This window comes from Lepisma saccharinum, unplaced genomic scaffold (genome assembly GCF_977018435.1).
Source record: "Lepisma saccharinum unplaced genomic scaffold, izLepSacc3.1 HAP1_SCAFFOLD_286, whole genome shotgun sequence".
Classification (NCBI taxonomy): Eukaryota; Metazoa; Arthropoda; class Insecta; order Zygentoma; family Lepismatidae; genus Lepisma; species Lepisma saccharinum.
In genome coordinates, this window is record NW_028143035.1 from 19,828 (window position 1) to 29,348 (window position 9,521).

Genomic DNA, 9,521 nt, shown 5'->3' on the forward strand with positions numbered 1-9,521 from the left:
TCATTACAAAAACAAGAAGCAAAAATGGTTTAAATAAAATTCCTCACGTACAGTTTTTAAAACGTAAATATACTTTTATTTCTTAAATAAAAACAATCAAACACAATTAAAATAAATATGGGAAACACCAAATTTTATAAAAATATCAATAGAAGAAAAAACGCATAACATATTTTGAATTAGAGAAATTATTCAAAAAATATTGATTAAAATAATAACAAAAACAAAGAAACGAAACACATTTATAAAATAATCCGTCGTCTCCTATGATGCCCGAACCCAGCCTCTGGAAAGGGCCATCATATCCTTATATTCTCTCGTCCCCTTCACCATCCCGTGCTGTTGCACAAGATGCTGCCCCATCTTCACAACAGTCCCCTGGCAGCCCTCCATCCTACACCTGAGGCGGCGGCCAGCATTCATTATTCACCTCTTCCCCTCGGAGGAGGCAAAGTACATCTCCATCATCTTCCTCGAGTAAGAGTGCCTCCTCCGCAGGTGTCGCGGAACTGTAGCAGACTCCTCCCCGCACTCTGGGCAGATCTTCTGAAAAACACAAAGAGGGAAGACAAAGGCATGAGTTTAACACTGACACGCATAGATTTATCGATTTACAATTAAATACAGGCAGAGAGGGAACATTTGAATTTCAACGAATTACTCACCTTGCGCCTTATGTTGTTCCTCTTCTCTTTCAGTGCGGGTAGAGGTGGGGGAGCCGGAGCCTCAAGTTGTTGTTGTTGTTGTTCGGGCATCACCTCCTCTATATGTTGTTGCGGTGGGAACTGCTGTGTTTCTTCTCGCTGCAAAGACAAGAATGAAAACAAAATAGCTGTAGAAACGGCAACAACATTTTAAAAGATTGCACACACGAAAATACACGTGAAACATCGTCTCTGTTACCGTACTCAACTTACTATTAACTCCTCTACGATCTTCAAGGATCTTTCCAGTTGCTCCACAGACATGGTCTCGGGTTCCGGGATTCGTAACTCCCTCTTGTCAAGTTCAAGTTGCACCAATTCGCCGGAAATGGAGTCCAGGAATTTAATATCTTCGTCGGTAAGGCCTCCTTCGACTGGCGTTGCATAATTCGGCAGCATAGGATCGTTACTGTTGGAGAAGAAAGATATTCGTTTAATGAAAAGACATCGTTATGCGCGTGGCACAAAATAACACAACAAATAGCGCATTTTAAAATCCACACACTCACCTGAAATCCATCTTGAGATTTTGGATTCGCTTCCTTTCAGCTCAAAGACAAGCAATGGAATGAAGGGAATAAGAAACGGTTGCCCAAGGAAGATTTCCAGTTCGAATTTAAATTACGAGGTAATTTATTGGTCAGTCAATCGGATTTACGCGACCGACCGGCCGAAGAAGAAGGGAGGGGGTGGGGGAGAAATGTAGCTGGACTCCCAAAGCAGGTATCTGAGAACCGTGCAAGACCGGTTTCTCCCACCATCGAGTGTCGAAAGTCTACTTCCCAGCCATCTGTGCAGCAAACACCCTATAAACGGTCTCTTAAACCCAAAAATGTAGCGAAAGACCATGGGTGACCATGTTTGATTCTCCATTTGAAATTCAGTGTAAATACTGAATTTGAACGGTTTTCAAGTTTGAATAGAAAAGTCACTTTTGGCGGGAATGTTTCAAAATTCGATAGGATGCAAGATGCAACATCAAGCTACAATAATTAAAGCAAGGAAAGCTAATCGCAACGGTTAGAGTAAGTTTTTGGAAGCAAAAATCCAAAGCATGCTCGTTCCGTTGCTTTTAGGTGGTTGCGTTTCTGTGTTGTGCACCCAGAAAACAGCCTAGTTGTAAGGTTCAAATGGAAGATAGCGCTATCCCCTGAGCCACGGTGACAGAGGAAGGTCCCTGGAAGATAAGTTAAACGTGGCGTAATCGGGAGGTGAAGGGTTCGAGTCACGGTAATATTTTTATTCTCTCAGTACATCTCCTAACAGATTGTAAAATTTGATGAGGTTCGAACCACGCAAAGCGTGAAAAAGTGGATAAAGAAAAAGACAATGTCCTTCTCGTCCCCCTAAGCAATTTTTTCGATTTCGAGCAATCGAGTTGAAATTTTACACAGACCTAGATCCAGTCAAGAGAACAAAAAAATGTAAATGCGATTTTCAGATATCTCCAAAATCGCGGCCTCCATCTTGGAAAATGCCGGATTTCGTCCCCAGCGACCTGCACCTCCGCCCCTAAACACCCTTTTAAATTGGTTCCAGCAGACGCATCGCGCTAACCCCTAACACAGGGTGGTAGGTGAAGATAAGGTGACTGTAAAGTAAGCAGTGGGTGGAGTGTTCGAGTCAAATTCCAAACTAATTGTAGAGCCCAAGACAAAAGATTTCGTCCCCAGCGACCTGCACCTCCGCCCCTAAACACCCTTTTGAACTGGTTCCAGCAGACGCATCGCGCTAACGCCTAACTCAGGGTGGTAGGTGAAGGAGGCTGGAAGACAACGTGACGGTAAAGTAAGCAGTGGGTGTAGGGTTCGTGTCACGGGAAACGTTTGATTTTCCATTTGAAATGCATGAAACATGCTAAATTTTAACGGTTTTCAAGTTTCAACCGAAAGTCCCGTTTTGGCGCGAAACTCAAATAATTTCTTAGGATGGAAGCTACATCTTTCCCATACACGAAAACATGCAGGGCTAGTCTAAAGCAATGTCGGAAGGGTGACTTTTCTAATTAAATCCGCGAGCCTGCGTCCTTCTCGCCCAACCAAACCGCCATTTCTGGAAAAGGCCCTTAAAGTGTACTTGTGGTTAACCGAGGAAGACAAAACTTGGGATTAGGGTAATTCAGTACCTCTCCTCCCAGGTTCGAACCAAGCAAAGTGTGAAAAAGTGAATAAAGAAAAAGACAATGTCCTTCTCGTCCCCCCAAGAAGTGCTTCTCGCCCCCCCTAAGCAATTTTTTCGATTTCGAGCAATCGAGTTGAAATTTTACACAGACCTAGATCCAGTCAAGAGAACAAAAAAGGTAAATGCGATTTTCAGATATCTCCAAAATCGCGGCCTCCATCTTGGAAAATGGCGGATTTCGTCCCCAGCGACCTGCACCTCCGCCCCTAAACACCCTTTTGAACTGGTTCCAGCAGACGTATCGCGCTAACGCCTAACTCATGGTGGTAAGTGAAGGAGGCTGGAAGACAAGGTGACGGTAAAGTAAGCAGTGGGTGTAGGGTTCGAGTCACGGGAAACGTTTGATTCTCCATTGGAAATGCATGAAAAATGCTAAATTTAACCGTTTTTCAAGTTTGAATGGAAAATTGAGTTTTGGCGCGAAACTCAAATAATTTCTTAGGATGGAAGCTACATCTTTCCTCTACACGAAAACGTTCAAGGAAAGCTGAAAGTGACTTTGAGAGTACCAACTGAGAAGCAAAATTCCCAAGTCTGCAGGATCGTGTGCTGTTTTGGCTGCATAGGGTGGACCTTATTCAAAATTGAACGGAAAATTCAATTTCTGGGCAAAAGTGACAAAAGTCGCGTGGAAGGAGGCTATGTCCTTGTCCTAACAGAATTTGCACGAGGGAGGTTGATCGCGAAGGGATGAGTACGTTTTAGGAAGCAATGATCCCAAGCCTGCAGGATCGTGTGCTGTTTTGACTTTGAAATATTTTGACCGTTATTTTCCAACTTCGAGCTAGCGACTTCAAATTTTACACACAGGTAGATCAAGTAAAGGGAACAAAAAAACACTCTGTTGTGTGTTTGTCGGCCTACACAAGCATCTACTCTACAGCAAGAGATCTCTGCCGGCACATGTGCAAGTTGCAAGGCGATGCATACGTTTTCTGCCGGCCAAACTTTTCATTCTAAACGACAGAAACAAACATCTTTCTTCGCAAGAAATTACAGTGATAAAGTTCCCCTTCAGCTTAAATATGCTACCTATGCACCTTGGGAAAACGACTGACAGATGTAGTCTAAAACTTACAACATATAAAATAAAAAAATGTGGCAATGACACACACAAATATCCTCCTCCGTTTTCTTCCCAGCTTGACTTTCTATTCGGCTTTTGCTCCATACATTACCGTTAAAGGTAAAAGTTCTGGGTGAATGAAGCTTCCCAGCTTGACTTTCGATTCGGCTTTTGCTCCAGAGATTGCCGTTAAAGGCAAAAAATAATCTGGGAGAATAAAGCCTCCCAAGAAACTTCTACAAGTAACGCAATGTGGCAGTGACACAATATCATCCTCCTCTGTTTTCTTCCCAACTTGACTTTCTATTCGGCTTTTGCTCCAGAGATTGCCGTTAAAGTTAAAAATTCTGGGAGAATAAAGCTTCCCAAGAAACTTGTACAAGCAACGCAATGTGGCATTGACACAATATCATCCTCCTCTGTTTTCTTCCCAGCTTTACAATCTATTCGGCTTTTGCTCCAGAGATTGCCGTTAAAGGCAAAAATTCTGGGACAATAAAGCTTCTCAAGAAACTTGTACAAGCAACATAATGTGGCAGTGACACAATATCATCCTCCTCTGTTTTCTTCCCAGCTTTACTTTCTATTCGGCTTTTGCTCCAGAGATTGCCGTTAAAGGCAAAAATTCTGGGACAATAAAGCTTCCCAAGAAACTTGTACAAGCAACGCAATGTGGCAGTGACACAATATCATCCTCCTCAGTTTTCTTCCCAGCTTGACATTCTATTCGGCTTTTGCTCCAGAGATTGCCGTTAAAGGCAAAAAATAATCTGGGAGAATAAAGCTTCCCAAGAAACTTGTACAAGCAACATAATGTGGCAGTGACACAATATCATCCTCCTCTGTTTTCTTCCCAGCTTTACAATCTATTCGGCTTTTGCTCCAGAGATTACCGTTAAAGGCAAAAATTCTGGGAGAATAAAGCTTCCCAAGAAACTTGTACAAGCAACGCAATGTGGCAGTGACACAATATCATCCTCCTCTGTATTCTTCCCAGCTTGGCTTTCTGTTCGGCTTTTGCTCCATAGATTACCGTTAAAGGTAAACGTTCTGGGTGAATGAAGCTTCCCAGCTTGACTTTCTATTCGGCTTTTGCTCCAGAGATTGCCGTTAAAGGCAAAAAATAATCTGGGAGAATAAAGCTTCCGAAGAAACTTGTACAAGCAACATAATGTGGCAGTGACACAATATCATCCTCCTCTGTTTTCTTCCCAGCTTTACTTTCTATTCGGCTTTTGCTCCAGAGATTGCCGTTAAAGGCAAAAGTTCTGGGACAATAAAGCTTCCCAAGAAACTTGTACAAGCAACGCAACGTGGCAGTGACACAATATCATCCTCCTCTGTTTTCTTCCTAGCTTGACTTTCTATTCTGCTTTTGCTCCAGAGATTGCCGTTAAAGGCAAAAATTCTGGGACAATAAAGCTTCCCAAGAAATTTGTACAAGCAACGCAATGTGGCAGTGACACAATATCATCCTCCTCTGTTTTCTTCCCAGCTTGGCTTTCTGTTCGGCTTTTGCTCCATAGATTACCGTTAAAGGTAAAAGTTCTGGGTGAATGAAGCTTCCCAGCTTGACTTTCTATTCGGCTTTTGCTCCAGAGATTGCCGTTAAAGGCAAAAAATGATCTGGGAGAATAAAGCTTCCCAAGAAACTTGTACAAGCAACATAATGTGGCAGTGACACAATATCATCCTCCTCTGTTTTCTTCCCAGCTTTACTTTCTATTCGGCTTTTGCTCCAGAGATTGCTGTTAAAGGCAAAAGTTCTGGGACAATAAAGCTTCCCAAGAAACTTGTACAAGCAACGCAACGTGGCAGTGACACAATATCATCCTCCTCTGTTTTCTTCCTAGCTTGACTTTCTATTCTGCTTTTGCTCCAGAGATTGCCGTTAAAGGCAAAAATTCTGGGACAATAAAGCTTCCCAAGAAACTTGTACAAGCAACGCAATGTGGCAGTGACACAATATCATCCTCCTCTGTTTTCTTCCCAGCTTGGCTTTCTGTTCGGCTTTTGCTCCATAGATTACCGTTAAAGGTAAAAGTTCTGGGTGAATGAAGCTTCCCAGCTTGACTTTCTATTCGGCTTTTGCTCCAGAGATTGCCGTTAAAGGTAAAAATTCTGGGAGAATAAAGCTTCCCAAGAAACTTGTACAAGCAACGCAATGTGGCATTGACACAATATCATCCTCCTCTGTTTTCTTCCCAGCTTTACAATCTATTCGGCTTTTGCTCCAGAGAATTCCCGTTAAAGGCAAAAAATAATCTGGGAGAATAAAGCTTCCCAAGAAACTTGTACAAGCAACATAATGTGGCAGTGACACAATATCATCCTCCTCTGTTTTCTTACCAGCTTGGCATTCTATTCGGCTTTTGCTCCATAGATTACCGTTAAAGGTAAAAGTTCTGGGTGAATGAAGCTTCTCGACAAACTTCTAAAAGCACGGTAATGTGACAAAGGCACACACACAAAAAAATTCTCCTCCTCTGTTTTCTTCCCAGCTTTACTTTCTATTCGGCTTTTGCTCCAGAGATTGCCGTCAAAGGCAAAAAAAAATCTGGGAGAATAAAGCTTCCCAAGAAACTTGTACAAGCAACGCAATGTAGCAGTGACACCCGCACAAATCTCCTCCTCCTACGTTTTCTTCCCAGCTTGACTTTCTATTCGGCTTTTGCTCCAGAGATTACCGTCAAAGGTAAAAGTTCTGGGAGAATAAAGCTTCCCAGCTTTACTTTCTATTCGGCTTTTACTCCAGAGATTACAGTCAAAGGTAAAAGATCTGGGAGAATGAAGCTTCCCAGCTTGACTTTCCATTCGGCTTTTGCTCCAGAGATTGCCGTCAAAGGCAAAAAAAATTCTGGGAGAATAAAGCTTCCCAAGAAACTTGTACAAGCAACGCAATGTAGCAGTGACACCCGCACAAATCTCCTCCTCCTACGTTTTCTTCCCAGCTTGACTTTCTATTCGGCTTTTGCTCCAGAGATTACCGTCAAAGGTAAAAGTTCTGGGAGAATAAAGCTTCCCCGCTTTACTTTCCATTCGGCTTTTACTCCAGAGATTACAGTCAAAGGTAAAAGATCTGGGAGAATGAAGCTTCCCAGCTTGACTTTCCATTCGGCTTTTGCTCCAGAGATTACCGTTAAAGGAAAAATTTCTGGGAGAATGGATCTTTCCAACAAACATCTACAAACACCGCAATGTGGCAAAGGCACACAAATCTGCTTCTCTGTTTTCTTCCCAGCTTGACTTTCTATTGGGATTTTGCTCCACAGATTACCGTTAAAGGTAAAAATTCTGGGAGAGTAAACTTCTCGGCCAAGCACCATCAGCAACGGAGGTGGGAGCGTTAACTTAGCATTAAGTGATAACATATATACACACCTCTCGTCTAAAAGAAAAAATCTTTCTGCCTGCACAGTGTTCAACTGCTGCTTTCGTTCTCTACAGTTAGTTTCTAACTGCAAAAGAAAGATCATTTTTCATTCGCAACTTGGCTTGGAGTCAAGTTGTTGCCTCCCATGCTAAACCGGGAGGTCCTTCTTCTTCTTGTTTGGTCGGCTGGGTCGAAACCCCAAAGTCCAGCGATCCGCCACATGCTGGAAGCCCCGGCTGCCAGCATCCGGTGAAGGTGCCGGCTGCCGGTTTGGGAGTCCTCCCCCGGTCGAAACTGGGGTCTGGACTCCCGGCGAAGGTCCCCGGAGGGGACCTCCTAAAAGAAAGAGTCTGCTTTTCAGGTGCCGTGCAGCCGACAGCACGAACCTGCAAGCGAGGGCTGCCTTTCAACGGGTCGCCACCGTACGGAGGCTTCACCGCTCACGACGCCCCGCCAGATACTCAAGTCGTCTACGAGTGGTTCAAGGGTCCCAACTTCCGAGTGCTTGATTACCCCGTGAATCCCCATCTAGAATCCCAAAGACCTCGGTCAGTGGGGCAAGTGGGCGGAGTCTCGATGGCACTACTCGCGGGGAGCCTCACCCCCCTGACCGGGTGGCTCCCCGCCTTACCGGTCCCCGGCGAAGGGGTCCAGCGTTGGTGGTTCTGCCTTTCAGAGTGCAGGGACCCACGGTCACGCAGCTCCGGGCACGGCTTCGGCCTTAGAGGCGTTCAGGCTTCAGCCGTCGGACGTAGCTTCGCACCAAGGTTCGATCGAACCGGCGCGGTACCATTGGTCCGAACCTGGGGTTCCTCTCGTACTAACCAGGATTACCTTGGCCGCGTTCTAAACGCCGGGAGGATAAAACTAACCTGTCTCGCGACGGTCTAAACCCAGCTCACGTTCCTTGTTGGTTGGTGAACAATCATACGCTCGGGGAGCGCTGCGTCCCCACGGTAAGAAGAGCCGACATCGAAGGATCAAAAAGCCGCGTCGCTATGAACGCTTGGCGGCCACGAGCCAGTTATCCCTGTGGTAACTTTTCTGTCACCTCCCGCCGAAGATCCTTCGGACGGGGAGGATCGATAGGCCCCGGTTTCCCGGGTCCCACCCGTACTGAGGGTGCGGATCAGGGCGGCTTTTGCCCTTTCGCTCTACCCGAGGTTTCTGGCCTCGGTGAGCCGCCCTTAGGACACCTGCGTTATCCTTTGACAGATGTTCCGCCCCAGACGAACTCCCCGCCTGCCGTTGTCCCCGGATCGGGTCGGCCCCTTGGCCGGTCCGCACGCGAGGCACGGCCGGCCGGTGGGGCCTTGGTTCGTGAACGGCGTGCGACGAGGCCGGAGCCCCGACGCCCGCGTCCCGCCCAACCGGGTGAGTCGGGAAACCGTGAGAGTAGTGGTATTTCACCGGCGGGCACCCGAAGGAGCCCTCCCACTTATGCTACACCTCGTCACGTCTCCCGACAGCGGCAGACTAGAGTCAAGCTCAACAGGGTCTTCTTTCCCCGCTGACATTCTCCAAGCCCGTTCCCTTGGCTGTGGTTTCGCTAGACAGTAGGTAGGGACAGACAATATGGGGGGAACCCCCGAAAGTATCCAAACCTCCACCCGCATACTTTCGAGGGCATGCGCTATGTCCCAGTGCCTCTGATATAAACTGGGACGGCAGTTTTTCGTATTACGGTTCCCCCTATATTGTTGTGCCATACCTTTATTGTTAAGTTGTTGTTACATACATAATAAACATACAAACATATATATATATATGATTACATACAATAATTAACTAACATAAAGCATATATTGATACAAAATTAGTCTAATACCTCAAGATACAATACACAGCAGAAAAATTTATTTGTTACCTGCTTAATATTTTACTGAAAATTTGTTTGTATAGTTTTTAGTAGACAGGGACAATAATGGGACAATAATGGGGGAACCCCCGAATGTATCCAAACCTCCACCCGCATACATTCGAGGGTATGCGCAATGTCCCAGTGCCTCTGAGATAAACTGGGACGGCAGTTGCTCGTATTACGGTTCGCCCATTATTGTTGCACATTACCTTTATTTAATTCCTCTTGAGTACAATACATATATAGACGTAACATAATATAAAATATAACACTTAACATAAAGCCAACAAACACATATATATAACTCCATTTAATTGATACACATAATCTAATTTC

The 9,521-nt window shown here is 45.0% G+C and overlaps 1 pseudogene; it reads right to left on the bottom strand.

Annotated features, from left to right (window-relative positions):
* Window positions 1–7,706: 7,706 nt before the first annotated feature.
* On the bottom strand, window positions 7,707–9,205 carry LOC145982655 (large subunit ribosomal RNA; annotated as a pseudogene).
* Between the last annotated feature and the right edge of the window lie 316 nt (window positions 9,206–9,521).